At 35.2% G+C, this 16,212-nt stretch overlaps 2 pseudogenes; both read right to left on the bottom strand.

Annotated features, from left to right (window-relative positions):
• Positions 1-1,946: 1,946 nt before the first annotated feature.
• LOC133702646 (tetrahydroberberine oxidase-like) lies at positions 1,947-3,562 on the bottom strand (annotated as a pseudogene).
• Positions 3,563-9,934: 6,372 nt separating this feature from the next.
• On the bottom strand, positions 9,935-11,546 carry LOC133702618 (tetrahydroberberine oxidase-like; annotated as a pseudogene).
• Between the last annotated feature and the right edge of the window lie 4,666 nt (positions 11,547-16,212).

The raw sequence follows: 16,212 nt of genomic DNA, 5'->3' as shown, positions 1-16,212 counted from the left end.
TTCTTAAAACAATTAAACACGTTAGACTTTTCTTGTAAGTATAATGATGTTCTTCTAATGTAATCATCAATAAAAAGTAGAAAATACAAATTTTCATCCAATGAGCATGGTTGAATAGGACCACATACGTATGCGTGTATCTCTTATAAGGGTTGGCTTGCTCTAGATGTATCCTTTGGAAAGTTCTTGTAAAATTGTTTGCCCACTAAACATCATTCACTCAACTGATTTAGATGTTCAATGGATGGTAGACCCTTTAACATCTTTTTTTACACCATCATCTTCAAGCTATCAAAGTTTACATGCCTAAGTCTCTTATGTCAAAACCATGTCTCATATTTCACACATGCCTTTAAACATTTAGGCACATTTGTCTCTATATTTAGAAAAACATTTTGTTCTTTATCATGGTTACCTTTGCAATCATAGTTTCATAGGTATCAAGTAATATCAAAGTATGATCTTTCATCTTAATTTCATAACCCTTTCTCCAAAAATTATCCTAAACTCTATATGTTACTTTTTACAGTTAGGATATAATAAACATCACCAATAAATTAATGACTATCATCTTTCATTTGAATCAGAATCGTACCTTTCTCTTTGATGGAAACCTTTGAATAATTTGCAAATGTGACATTACTTTTAATTGATTCATCAAGCTCCACAAATTTATCTTTGTCTCCACACATGTGATTGCTAGCTCTATTTTCTAGATACCACATGTTTTCTTTGGTTTTCATTCGTTCATCATGGACTAGTAATATGGTGGCTTCTTGATTCTCTTTTACTACTAGATTGACATTCTTTTCAACCCTTTTGGTTGGATTCCAACAATCCCTGGCATAATGACCTATTCTTTGACAATTATAATATTTAACTTTTGTTTTTTCAAACCCGGGTCTCTGATTGCTACTGTCAGTGGAATCGGTCGTTCAATTTGCTTCATTTGGTCAACCAATTGACCTATTGAGGCCGCCTCAACCTCCTCTTCCAAATTTACCTCTTCCTTCTCTTTCTCTGCCTTGTCCATGCCCTCTACCTTCTTGGGTATATCCAGAGTCATCTTACTTTTCTTTTGTATAGAATTTTAAGAAGAGTGTTTGTGCACCTATGTCTTCTTGAATTTTGTTGACTATTTTTTATGAGCCTGTACTTTTCTCATGAGACCTTGAATTGTAAAAAAATTCATATTCTGTGATTTCTCTATCGCGACTATCATATAATGGAATTTCTTTTGCAGCAAGCATAAAATCTTTTCTACCACACATGATTTCTTTCATCTTCTCATTATATTTTTATTCATCTAATTGTTTATGGCCAACACTCTAGAAAAATAATCCGAAATATTTTATGATTCAAGTATATGCAATATTTTAAAGTCACCTCATAACTTTTATAAGTAGTAATAATTCATTATATATATATAAAAAAAAAATTCAATTGCTATAATAAAATTGATTAGCTACCCTATAAACTCGTTCATCTTGCATGCTACTATTGAAATTCGACCATAATTTATGTATTTTTATGATAAAACTTGCTGGTATATTTCATTAAATTCCTGACCAATACTATGTGGCTTTGTAACTCTGTTATTTTCATATTGAAACTCCTCGAAGTCCTTTTATTTTGGCTTCCTATCCATTAATTTATCCGTCTTCAGCACAATGAGCAGCAATGCTGGATGGTATCAAGTCATTAACACACACAAAATATAGAAAAAAAACTTACATATAAAACAAAAATTGAAGTGTTCAAACAACTGATCAATGCTAATTTATTTAAAAAACAAATGACATGTGTTCTCCATTTTTATTGGACTAATACATAAAAACTCTGGCCATAAATGATCACTGACCAAACTCTTATTAATGTCTAATACAGAAGAAAATACCTTTATCAGCATCAAATCATTTTCAAATATAAAAAACCATCTGGTCGCTATGATCACGAAGAAGAGAGTGGTGGGATGCTCTGTTCATTTCTAAAGAAATTATCAGGATCAACTGCAGTCTTCACTTGTATTAACCTGTCAAAGTTATTCTTGAAATATTTCCTGCCCCAAATGCTTGCTTGTTTATAACTTGTGTTGCCTTGAATATTGTTCATCCCTACGTCAAGGTCCCTATAATTGATATATGCTTCTCGAGGGTTTTTTGAAACATAAGGAGCCGTGTAACTGTAAAGCCTTCTAATCCAAGCTATATGTCTCATTGATGCTTCCTTGCCTTGCTCATTCCAAAGCACCAAGTATTGAATTTTGTATAAATTACCAGCTCTATGCGCAAATGGGATGCTAGATTCCGAAATCTGATCCATTTTTCCTCCATATGGAACTAGGACCAACCTAGGCGTCTCTATACCTACTTTAAGAAACCTTTTCCATATCCCTTCGAACGCAATTTCAGGCATAGGTTTCTTGACGTAGTCAGATTTTGCTTTGAAATTTGTTATGTATTGAGGAGTCCTGTTGAGCAACACATCCAAGGAAGAATTACTAGAATATCCAGAATTGTAGAGGACAAATTCTACCCAGCTCATTTCGGTGCAATCATCTTTCACTAAGCCGAGCTCAGGGAAGTTCTCTTGCATTAATGGAAGAAGCCTATCAGCCCCACCAAGAAATAAAGAAGGGAATTCAGCTTGTATTGTTGAAATTCCTTCCTGACTAGAATTAATTTTGGTTATATATGCTGTAATGAAGAGATCTTCGGGAAGCTTATTTGCAACGTACTGCCACCGATGGATTAACTTGGTTGCATTTTCTTCCAAAGATCTTAAGACGGAGAAGAATGTCACTGTGTGTGGAACAGGAACCAACTTCAATTTCCATGCAACAACAACTCCAAAAGTATTTCCTCCACCGCCTCGAATGGCCCAAAACAAATCTTCTCCCATTGATGCTCTATCAAGAATTCTACCTTCAGCGTCGATTAATTGAGCATCAATTATGTTATCAGCAGCAAGGCCATATTTCCGCATCAGCCCTCCATACCCACCTCCACTTAAGTGCCCTCCAGCACCAACAGTAGGACAAGCACCTGCAGGAAAGGCAAGAGTTCCGCTTTTCTCAGCAATGCTATAGTAAAGCTCGCCAAGAGTTGCACCAGCTTGAACCCAAGCAGTGCTGTTTTCTACATCAACATTGATTGCTCGAAGATTGATTAGATCAATGATGACAAAAGGGAGAACAGAAACATATGAAAGACCCTCATAATCATGGCCGCCGCTGCGAATTCTAACATTCATGCCATGTTTTTGGGAACAGAAAATGGTGGCTTGAATGTGGGATACATTCATTGGTGTGACAATAACTGGAGGTTTTGGGGTTGCAGTTGTATTAAACCTGGAGTTCTGTATAGAGCCCTGCAAGACATGTAAATAGGAAGAGTTGTTTGGGGTATAAACGAGCTTGGAAAAGGAATTGGAGTCTTCAGAATAAAGGGAAAGGCATTGTAGAAAATCCTCATGAGTGTGAGCTGAAGCTGACCATAAGAAGGAAAAGAGAAGGAAACACAGAAATGGCAACATTGTTGTAGTGCTTAGACATGTAGTCATCTCTAAAACTACTTGATTTGAGCATAGGAACTAGGTAACATACTCTCTTATTTATACTACATCTATTAAGAGAATGGTTGCATAGGAAGAAAATCGAGGGTATTTGAGGGTGTAGTTGTAATTGTTTTTTAAAGTATTTTTTACTCGGAAATACATTAAAATAATATTTTTAAAAAACTATTTTTGACATTAGCACATCAAAATGATCTTAAAACACCAAAAAAATATTAATTTGAAGCAAAGAAAAAATAAAAATTTTTAAAATTTTTTCAAAAATACTTTTAAAACATAAAAATAAATAGGATGGAAGAGGTTTTGCCAAGAATTTGAACAAGTCAAGCATCTAGACACGGCTAGAAAGCTCAAATCAACAGATATCCACAAAGGCAGGTTTTTTCCCTAGCATTGAATCTGTCTGGTGGCTCAAAATTTAGGACTCGTAGATAGTTCAAATGACCACGCTTGTAAAAATAATTTTCTAAACATATGATAAACCTCTTGTGCAAGTAATTATTATTTTATCCAGAATGTTGAATGTTGAGCTTGTAGTTCTAATAAACTTATAATTTATGGTCTAATAAACTTAAATTAATTAGGGATTTTCAAGCTTTAGAAAAGTAATTTGCTTAATTTCAACCCTCCATCCGTAATACTGTCAAGTGTCCATTCTGACAAGGCTACTTTTTGAGGCAGGTATCTGTTGGCTTTGGTTGATGCATTTGTTCATATTAAAATGTCATCCAATATCCACAAAAGCAGTGCACTTTTTTATTTGAACATGGTTGCTCAAATTTTAGGACAAGTCAATAGTTCAAATGACCACGTCTGTAAATATTAAAAAAATAAATGGAAAAGAAGGTGAATACACTGTTCACCTAGTCACATTGCATTCTAGATAAAAAGAATATTTTCACCTTCTTTCCCTTTTTTTTTTCTTAAAAAAAACACTCATAGGCTAATAGAATTTTCTTTGTACTGGACCGTTTTGATATTTTAAAATTGTTTGGGGACAAAATAGGTTTTGTCTTTTGGATTGCATAGTAAAATGACATTAATGTTGTTAAGAAAAAAAAACAAATAGTTAGGATACCATAAAGGTTATTTTCATCTATTGATATCAAAGTGTACAATAATTAATTGAAGCGAATATTATCATCACGTTGTATTTTTCAATAAGTTAATTTTCAGTTTATTTAAGAACTAAAGTGTGAAAATCCTCTCAAACACAAATAATTCATTCAACAAAGTCTGTAATTTCCAAGCCTTACATTCACTTTCAAAAGGGTATTTATATTTCCCTAAACTAATAACTTAAAGAACTAAGGTCTGGACATGACCTAAATAAAATACAGCATAAAATAAAAACAACAAAAACTGAAATTTGAATTACACAAAGCTGCCGAAATTATTCATTAGTGCTGGAATCTGTCATTTTTGTTTTCATGTGTTCTCTGACTTCTCCTTTACTGCCCATGACTGCCCCATCTTATCTTGTAAGGAATTTGAAAGTGATATTCACTTTGTATGAAGATGCTGCTACCAAAGTGGCTTGCTTGTCCATTATCTCTCTTGTAAAACACATGCTTTGTTGATGTATTGTGCTGGCATATTCAAAGCTTAATTGAAACCACTTTGTTTTACCAAATATTTGTTTTTTTTTTCTGACTCCCAGTTGCTGCTGAATAACCTAGTGTTCACTGGATAAAGAATCCATAACAAATAAGAAGTTCATAAATCAAAAGAAATCAGATATTAGAACCCATATAGTAGCTTCTAGTATGTGTTGCATTTCATTATTGGACTTCGATTGATCTACAATTTTAACCCAACATTTAACAATATGTCTAGAAACTCTAGATAAATATTTAGTATGATCCAACAGTCGGATTGCGAGTTATGTTTGATGTCGTAAAACTGGACAGTTGGAATTTTACGACAGAAACCGAATCAGATCGTTTTTTCGTTGCTCGAATCATATCAATAACCTATTTACATTTGAAATAAATAAAAAAAACTATAACTGATAATGGAGGCTTTTTCATTTTTTTATCAGCACAATAAAAAGACTTGTCTACCCTTGAAATTAAAATTCTTAAACCTTGGATCAAAGGGTACTTTTTTCATGGCGCTACTAGTTAAGTTAAACCTAGGATTTCTTAGAGAGAACTGCGAGACAAAAGTATAGTTGGAGTTCTCCGAGGAACTTTCTTCATGTACTCTTCTTATGAAAGCTTCATGTTACCATTCTATTCCTGATAATTCTCATACCAAGGATTTGTTTTGCGGCTCCCAAATCCTTCAGACAACTATTTCTTTAACTTATTGATCTCATCAATGCTAGGTCATACAATTAGCATATCATCCATATATAGCAATAAGATAATATAGGAGTTGCCAAAATTCTTCCTATAGCAACAATGGTCTACTTGCAGTTTCATGAACCCATTACTGCATATAAAGTTATCAAACTTTTTATACCAGAGCTTGTTTCAAGCCTTACAAACTCCTTTTCAACTTGCAAACCATGTTCTCTTTTCCTTTCAGTGAAAAAATCTTAAGTTGCTTCATGTAGATGTCTTCCTCTAAATCTCCATGAAGGAAACAATTCTTCACATCTAACTGTTCAAGATGTAAATCTTCTGCGGCTACAATTTCCAGTACCAATCTAATTGTTGCAAGTGTCACCATTAGAGAAAGGATATATATGTAATTGATACCTTCCTTTTGTTGAATTCCTTCATGACTAATCTCTATTTGTAATGTTTGTTGCTATCGTGTTCTTCTTTTATCCTGGACACCTATTTGTTGTGCAAAGCTTTTTTTCATGTAGGTGGTTCAGTTAGCTTTCATGTCTAATTCCCTAACAAATAATTCATCTCATCTTTCATAGCCAACTCTCATTTGCTTGATTCTTCAACTTGCATAACTTCATCATGATTTTATTTTTCACCATTATCTATCGACATGGTAGCTTTCCCTTTGGAAGAAGAAGCTTCATATTCCCTTTTCACTCATACAGCCAAGTCTATAATGCCATAATTATGCTTGATTTTTAGCTTCAGCAATAGAAATGCTATGATTTGATGCTGAGGTCATTTACAAGGTGCCAGTTTTCTAACCTCGATCCAAAACTATTGCTCCTTTAGAGCCCTTCCATATAGCTCCCATAAAATTTATGAAAATGGACACTTTCATCAAGTTGTCCCACAGAGATCAAATTCTTCTTCAGTTCAAGTACATGTCTCACCTGTTGTAACTGCCATACAGATCTGTTTGGCGCCAGTTTTATCTCCATATCTCCTGTGCCCACAATTTTCAATGGCTCTCCATCTGCTAGATACGCCACACCATATTCACTGTCGCACGTGTGCGGCGTCGCGACGAATATTCCACTTTATCTGGAAATGTGTATGGTATCTATCTGGCAAATGTGGGGAGACAAGAAAATATTGTCTTTTATCGGTGAAAAATGGAATGGGAGTCGCCACCTAGTATTTTGATCACTAGGAACCCTAACTAGTCTCAGAGATCGGGTACGGGGACTGGTTGCGTAAAGGGAAGGTATTAGCACCCCAAATACGCCCTACCTAAGGTAAGCTGCGTTGTTTATTTGTCTGATAAAATCTAAGGTCTTTTCGTGTTTCCTAGTTGTTGGTATGGTTTAAGAAAAGTCATCCTCGGTAAGGAGATCTTTATCTTATTGGGTAATTCTGACGTTAACAAAAGAATTTAATATCCGGAATACGTCTTGCGTATAAGATCGTAACCCTAGATATTAAAAGAAAACAAAATAATTTTTTTGGAATTTTTGAAATATTGGCCTAGTTCTCATGGCTTGAATAAACTGGTTATTAAAGCCAAAATGCATGTTAATACATATATTGTTTTGAAACTTCTTTTGTTGTATGAAAATATAATGTTATAATATATATATATATATATATATATATTGGAGAGACTAGGCCGCATGCATGAAAACAAAACATTTTTATTTTATTTTATTTTTTTATATCTTGACGAAAACCGGGTATTTTAATACCGGATTTGTATCTTTGCAGTATAAAAATACAAACCGATATTGATCAAAATACAGTAATAAAATTACAGAAAATCACATATTTTTGAAAGGGTGTTTTGGCATTTTCACCTGCACAGTAACATGTTAATTAATTAGCCGGTTACTGTGCACATGCACAGTAACCGGGTAATTATTTTCTTGCTTGCAGAACGTGCATAGTGCACGTTCCGCATGCAATAAGATGAACAGTAAAAAGAGATAAGGGTCAGAGGGATGACCTGTGGTGGCTCTGAAGGCGGTGCTATTGGCGGTTGCTTACCGGAGGATGGCTGGGCTGGTGGTCGACCTTTCTTCCTTTCTTCTCTGCTGTTTTTTTTCTTACTCTGTTCTCCTCTGTTTCTGCTGCTCGCGGGGCTGTTGTCGACTAGGAGGGCAGTGGCAGCTGGCGACGATGCTGGTGGTGGCGGAGAGGAAACCGACAATGCCTCCCGGTGGTTATGAAGATGACAGTGGCTGGGAAGTCCAATGACATCAGCTGTTTACTCCTCCTTCTTCCCCGTGCAGAGGAGCAGGTGCTGCCTTTTCTTCAAATGGTGCAGCGCCGGGTGGGAGGAAGATGATGAGCTGAGGCAGGATGGTGGTGGCGTTTGGCAACGCTGGTGTAGTTGGCGTGTTACTGCGGCTGCTCTTTCTCCTCTCTGCTGTTTCGACGTTACTTGGTTCTGATGGAGAACGACAGAGGTTCTAGTTTGGTGTGGCAACTGGGATGAAGGAGATGATGAGCTGACGGTGGCGTTGCGGCTGCTCTTCCTCCCCTCTACCGTTTCAGCGTTGCTTGGCCTCTTTGTTTCCTTTGCTTCTTTCCCGTTCCCCTCTCTTTTGTTCAAAAACTTTCCCCCTCTTTTAGTTTTCCAGCCCTCTCTCTCGTTCCAAAAACACTACCTCTCGTCCTTCCCCTCCCAAAAACCTCCCCTGTTGCAGCTGCTAAGGGAAGTATTTATAGGCGAAGAGGGAGTGGGGAAGGCGTCGCTACGCATGGGGAGCAGGGGAGCGGCCTGCTGGTCGGCTAGACAGGGGCCGTGGGGCTTTAGGTTCGGCCACTGTTCCATGTTTTAAGGGGGCGTGGGGCTTTAGGCAACGCGTGGAGAGAGAGAGAGATGAACAGTGTTCATTTTATTATTTTTATTATTATTTTCTTTTTATTTTATTTGTGGGGATCCAAAAATAGGTTACAACATTCACCAGCAACATAATTCCGTATGATTTCTAGGTGTGGAGTAGTGTGAAAAGAGGCTCCTGAGTCTAACACCCAAGAATCAAGGGAACTGTAAACCGAAAGTACTAATGCTTCATGTCCATCTTCTGTTATTGCCTAGCAGATTTATTCTCATCATCCTTCGTCATCAAGTTACAGTTCACCTAAATATAACCTAGTTTGCCACAATGCCAACATTCTACTTGTTTTCTGAATTTTGACTTGCTTCGACCTTGACAGGATTTTGGTCTAGATTTTAATCTACCATGATTTGAATATCTATCAAATCTTCTACCTCTCATCTCAAGATTCAAGGTAGAACCAAAAGCTAAAGAATCACCTGAATCTTTTCTATGAACTTCTTCTCTGAGAATCAAGTCTCGAATGCTATAATAGTTTAATTTAGACTTTTCGGCAGAGTTGCATAGCCTCCCAACTATTTGGAAGTGAAGCCAACAATATCAATGCTCGTAGCTCATCATCAAACTCAATTTCACCATATAACAATTGATTCGTGATAATGTTGATATTATTAAGTGTTGTGTGATGGATATTCTTTCTGTCATCTTTAAATTAAATAAATTCTTCATCAAATACACCTTGTTGTTTGCTGATAGTTTTTCATACATGTCGTGCATTGCTGTCATTAGCCCCACAATACTTCTTTCTTTGATGACATTATATGCAACCTTTCTCATTAAGGTTAATCTGACTCATTCTTCTTTATCCATATTTTCTGGCTTTCTTCCTAGCAAAGCAAGGTGAAGTTTCTTTCCGTGGAGATAATCTTCAATTTGCATTCTCCAGTATACAAAATCTCTTCCATCAATTTTTTCAATTCCAGCAACTTTATTTCCTCCACCATTTTTTCCCAAACTTCAAGTGTGAATCTTCAAAATGATGAGTTGTGTTGTTTTTATTGGACTAATACATTTTTTTCCCAAACAAGCAAGCAATCTCCATTTTTATTGGACTAATACATAAAAACTCTGGCCATAAATGATCACTGACCAAACTCTTATTAATGTCTAATACAGAAGAAAATACCTTTATCAGCATCAAATCATTTTCAAATATAAAAAACCATCTGGTCGCTATGATCACGAAGAAGAGAGTGGTGGGATGCTCTGTTCATTTCTAAAGAAATTATCAGGATCAACTGCAGTCTTCACTTGTATTAACCTGTCAAAGTTATTCTTGAAATATTTCCTGCCCCAAATGCTTGCTTGTTTATAACTTGTGTTGCCTTGAATATTGTTCATCCCTACGTCAAGGTCCCTATAATTGATATATGCTTCTCGAGGGTTTTTTGAAACATAAGGAGCCGTGTAACTGTAAAGCCTTCTAATCCAAGCTATATGTCTCATTGATGCTTCCTTGCCTTGCTCATTCCAAAGCACCAAGTATTGAATTTTGTATAAATTACCAGCTCTATGCGCAAATGGGATGCTAGATTCCGAAATCTGATCCATTTTTCCTCCATATGGAACTAGGACCAACCTAGGCGTCTCTATACCTACTTTAAGAAACCTTTTCCATATCCCTTCGAACGCAATTTCAGGCATAGGTTTCTTGACGTAGTCAGATTTTGCTTTGAAATTTGTTATGTATTGAGGAGTCCTGTTGAGCAACACATCCAAGGAAGAATTACTAGAATATCCAGAATTGTAGAGGACAAATTCTACCCAGCTCATTTCGGTGCAATCATCTTTCACTAAGCCGAGCTCAGGGAAGTTCTCTTGCATTAATGGAAGAAGCCTATCAGCCCCACCAAGAAATAAAGAAGGGAATTCAGCTTGTATTGTTGAAATTCCTTCCTGACTAGAATTAATTTTGGTTATATATGCTGTAATGAAGAGATCTTCGGGAAGCTTATTTGCAACGTACTGCCACCGATGGATTAACTTGGTTGCATTTTCTTCCAAAGATCTTAAGACGGAGAAGAATGTCACTGTGTGTGGAACAGGAACCAACTTCAATTTCCATGCAACAACAACTCCAAAAGTATTTCCTCCACCGCCTCGAATGGCCCAAAACAAATCTTCTCCCATTGATGCTCTATCAAGAATTCTACCTTCAGCGTCGATTAATTGAGCATCAATTATGTTATCAGCAGCAAGGCCATATTTCCGCATCAGCCCTCCATACCCACCTCCACTTAAGTGCCCTCCAGCACCAACAGTAGGACAAGCACCTGCAGGAAAGGCAAGAGTTCCGCTTTTCTCAGCAATGCTATAGTAAAGCTCGCCAAGAGTTGCACCAGCTTGAACCCAAGCAGTGCTGTTTTCTACATCAACATTGATTGCTCGAAGATTGATTAGATCAATGATGACAAAAGGGAGAACAGAAACATATGAAAGACCCTCATAATCATGGCCGCCGCTGCGAATTCTAACATTCATGCCATGTTTTTGGGAACAGAAAATGGTGGCTTGAATGTGGGATACATTCATTGGTGTGACAATAACTGGAGGTTTTGGGGTTGCAGTTGTATTAAACCTGGAGTTCTGTATAGAGCCCTGCAAGACATGTAAATAGGAAGAGTTGTTTGGGGTATAAACGAGCTTGGAAAAGGAATTGGAGTCTTCAGAATAAAGGGAAAGGCATTGTAGAAAATCCTCATGAGTGTGAGCTGAAGCTGACCATAAGAAGGAAAAGAGAAGGAAACACAGAAATGGCAACATTGTTGTAGTGCTTAGACATGTAGTCATCTCTAAAACTACTTGATTTGAGCATAGGAACTAGGTAACATACTCTCTTATTTATACTACATCTATTAAGAGAATGGTTGCATAGGAAGAAAATCGAGGGTATTTGAGGGTGTAGTTGTAATTGTTTTTTAAAGTATTTTTTACTCGGAAATACATTAAAATAATATTTTTAAAAAACTATTTTTGACATTAGCACATCAAAATGATCTTAAAACACCAAAAAAATATTAATTTGAAGCAAAGAAAAAATAAAAATTTTTAAAATTTTTTCAAAAATACTTTTAAAACATAAAAATAAATAGGATGGAAGAGGTTTTGCCAAGAATTTGAACAAGTCAAGCATCTAGACACGGCTAGAAAGCTCAAATCAACAGATATCCACAAAGGCAGGTTTTTTCCCTAGCATTGAATCTGTCTGGTGGCTCAAAATTTAGGACTCGTAGATAGTTCAAATGACCACGCTTGTAAAAATAATTTTCTAAACATATGATAAACCTCTTGTGCAAGTAATTATTATTTTATCCAGAATGTTGAATGTTGAGCTTGTAGTTCTAATAAACTTATAATTTATGGTCTAATAAACTTAAATTAATTAGGGATTTTCAAGCTTTAGAAAAGTAATTTGCTTAATTTCAACCCTCCATCCGTAATACTGTCAAGTGTCCATTCTGACAAGGCTACTTTTTGAGGCAGGTATCTGTTGGCTTTGGTTGATGCATTTGTTCATATTAAAATGTCATCCAATATCCACAAAAGCAGTGCACTTTTTTATTTGAACATGGTTGCTCAAATTTTAGGACAAGTCAATAGTTCAAATGACCACGTCTGTAAATATTAAAAAAATAAATGGAAAAGAAGGTGAATACACTGTTCACCTAGTCACATTGCATTCTAGATAAAAAGAATATTTTCACCTTCTTTCCCTTTTTTTTTTCTTAAAAAAAACACTCATAGGCTAATAGAATTTTCTTTGTACTGGACCGTTTTGATATTTTAAAATTGTTTGGGGACAAAATAGGTTTTGTCTTTTGGATTGCATAGTAAAATGACATTAATGTTGTTAAGAAAAAAAAACAAATAGTTAGGATACCATAAAGGTTATTTTCATCTATTGATATCAAAGTGTACAATAATTAATTGAAGCGAATATTATCATCACGTTGTATTTTTCAATAAGTTAATTTTCAGTTTATTTAAGAACTAAAGTGTGAAAATCCTCTCAAACACAAATAATTCATTCAACAAAGTCTGTAATTTCCAAGCCTTACATTCACTTTCAAAAGGGTATTTATATTTCCCTAAACTAATAACTTAAAGAACTAAGGTCTGGACATGACCTAAATAAAATACAGCATAAAATAAAAACAACAAAAACTGAAATTTGAATTACACAAAGCTGCCGAAATTATTCATTAGTGCTGGAATCTGTCATTTTTGTTTTCATGTGTTCTCTGACTTCTCCTTTACTGCCCATGACTGCCCCATCTTATCTTGTAAGGAATTTGAAAGTGATATTCACTTTGTATGAAGATGCTGCTACCAAAGTGGCTTGCTTGTCCATTATCTCTCTTGTAAAACACATGCTTTGTTGATGTATTGTGCTGGCATATTCAAAGCTTAATTGAAACCACTTTGTTTTACCAAATATTTGTTTTTTTTTTCTGACTCCCAGTTGCTGCTGAATAACCTAGTGTTCACTGGATAAAGAATCCATAACAAATAAGAAGTTCATAAATCAAAAGAAATCAGATATTAGAACCCATATAGTAGCTTCTAGTATGTGTTGCATTTCATTATTGGACTTCGATTGATCTACAACTTTAACCCAACATTTAACAATATGTCTAGAAACTCTAGATAAATATTTAGTATGATCCAACAGTCGGATTGCGAGTTATGTTTGATGTCGTAAAACTGGACAGTTGGAATTTTACGACAGAAACCGAATCAGATCGTTTTTTCGTTGCTCGAATCATATCAATAACCTATTTACATTTGAAATAAATAAAAAAAACTATAACTGATAATGGAGGCTTTTTCATTTTTTTATCAGCAAAATAAAAAGACTTGTCTACCCTTGAAATTAAAATTCTTAAACCTTGGATCAAAGGGTACTTTTTTCATGGCGCTACTAGTTTTTTTTTGTTGTTATTATTGGGTTGGGCTAGGGATTATTTAGTCTTTTGATCTATAAAAAGGATTTAAAAAAACATTGACATGTGCATGTCAATCACTCTGTCATGCGTGTGAGTGATTTCAATAACCAAAAAAATCATTCTAGGGTAATGTCTGATTCATCTCGACATCTCTTTCATGATCCTGTGATGCATACACCGAGAAGATATCTAGTTTGGCATTGACAACCATTTCTTTCTTTTCTCTTTCTCTTTCTCGGTATTTACGCCCTACCCTCTAATTTTTCAAATCAACTCCTAAACTTCTCTTTATTTTTTATTTGGTCCATGTTCTTTTAGTTATTATTTGTTTTAACAATTTATGAAATTGGATTTTTGTTTTGATTTCATCCTCATTTAAATTTTTACTTTTTCAATTTTGATCATCATTCTTTTAATTGATATTTTGATATGGGATGATTTTTAGAATTTATTCTTCTTTTTTTTTTGTAATTTCACCCTTGTCATTTTATTTTCCTGTTAGATTTTATCCTCATTCTTTTAATTAATTTTTTGCTTTGCAAAACTTTTTAAATTTTTTTTTAATTTCATGCTTCAATTTTTAATTGATTTGGATTTGAGCTTTTTGGTTAAGCTCATGTCTAGGATTTCACGAATTGCAAGGTTTAGAAATTAACTCAGTTTTAGAAGGTTCACCAAGGATTACTTAGGTTTTTTTTTTAAGCTCATGTTTTCTCAATTTGATCCTTTAGTATTTTTTAATTAGAGATTAAGTGATGTTTTTTATCTACTTTTTACGTCCTTTGTTTTATCCTTCATTTTTATTTAATTGGGTTATCTCATGTGTTTTTATTTGTTGAGTTTATTTTTTAAAATAAGTTTTATTTTTGAATTAAATAGAATTGTCTGGTTTAATATAAGCAGATGCACATTTTATTTTCTTTTGTTTGATTTGCTTTTATGAGTTGAAAGTTGTGTGATTAGGAAAAATTAATGGCACATCGATTTTCTATCAAGAACTCTACAATTAGTATCAATTAATTCTGCATCAATTACAATATCTGCAGCAAGACCATATTTACGCAGCAACCCTCCATACCCTCCTCCACTAAACTGCCCTCCAACACCAACAGTATTGTCGCGGGTGTGCGGTGTCGCGGTGATTTTCCCACTTTAAAATCTAGGATGTGTGTATGGTATTTATCTAGAAAATGTGGGGAGACAAGAAAATATTGTTTTTTGTTGGTAGAAAATGGAATGGGAGTCGCCACCTAGTATTTTGGTCACTAGGAACCCTAACTGGTCTCAGAGATTGGGTACGGGGACTGGTTGCGTAAAGGGAAGGTATTAGCACCCCAAATACACCCTACCTAAGGTAAGCTGCATTGTTTATTTGTCTGATAAAATTCAAGGTCTCGTTGTGTTTCCTAGTTGTTGGTCCGTCTATAGTTCAAGAAAAGTCCTCCTCAATAAGGAGGTTCTTATCTTATCGGGTGAAACCTAACCGTTCTAACGTCTATGTAAAAAAACCATATTTTTAATATCAGGAATACGTTTGTAAATTTGTAATCCCAAATACTAAAAGATTTTTTTAGAATTTTTGAAATATTGGCCTAGTTCTCATGGCTTGAATAAACTGGTTATTAAAGCCAAAATGCATGCTAATACATATATTGTTTTGAAATTTCCTTTGTTGTGTGAAAATACGATGTTATAATATATATATATATATATATATATATATATATATATATATATATATTGGAGAGACTAGGCCGTATGCATGAAAACAAAACTTTTTTTTTTGAAAACTTGACAAAAACCGGGTATTTTAATACCGGACTTGTATCTTTACAGTATAAAAATACAAACCGACATTGATCAAAATACATTAATAAAATTACAGAAAATCACATATTTTTTGAAATAATTTTTGAAGAATTTTTGTTCGAACGGGCCAGACCCGGCCCGAAAGGAGACTGGGCCGAAATCAGCCCAAAATAAAACAGGCCTACTTTCCACGGGGCTGGACTTAGTCCAGCCCGAAACAAATGAATTATAATTATTTCCGGATAGTAACCGCATAGTAACCAGTGAATTATAATTAGGTGGTTACTGTGCTCCACACAGTAACCACCTAATTATATTTCATTTGCTGCAGAACGTGAATTGCTCACGTTCTGCATGCAAATGAAGACAAACAAAAAATGGACAGAGGAGAGAAAGGATTACCTGACGGTGGTGATGGTGACAGTGTTGTGGCAGCAATGGTGCTGTTTCAAACGGTGGAGAGAAAGAGACTTGAGAGAGAGGTTACTGTTCTTCTCTTCCCCTCTGTTCTGCGTTGCTTCTTCTCTTTGTTTCTTTTGTTCCCTCTGTCAACAATGTTCTTCCCTCTCTGCAGCGGCTTCATGGAGGTGCTGGCGGCGGCGGCGGCTTGGGGAGTGGCTTGGACGGTGGTCGACCTTTCTTCTTCTTCTTCTCTGTGTTTTTCTTCTGCTCTATTCTCCTCTGTTTCTGTTTTATTCTTTT

This window comes from Populus nigra, chromosome 9 (genome assembly GCF_951802175.1).
Source record: "Populus nigra chromosome 9, ddPopNigr1.1, whole genome shotgun sequence".
NCBI lineage: Eukaryota > Viridiplantae > Streptophyta > Magnoliopsida > Malpighiales > Salicaceae > Populus > Populus nigra.
This window is presented reverse-complemented; position numbering and strand designations above follow the sequence as displayed.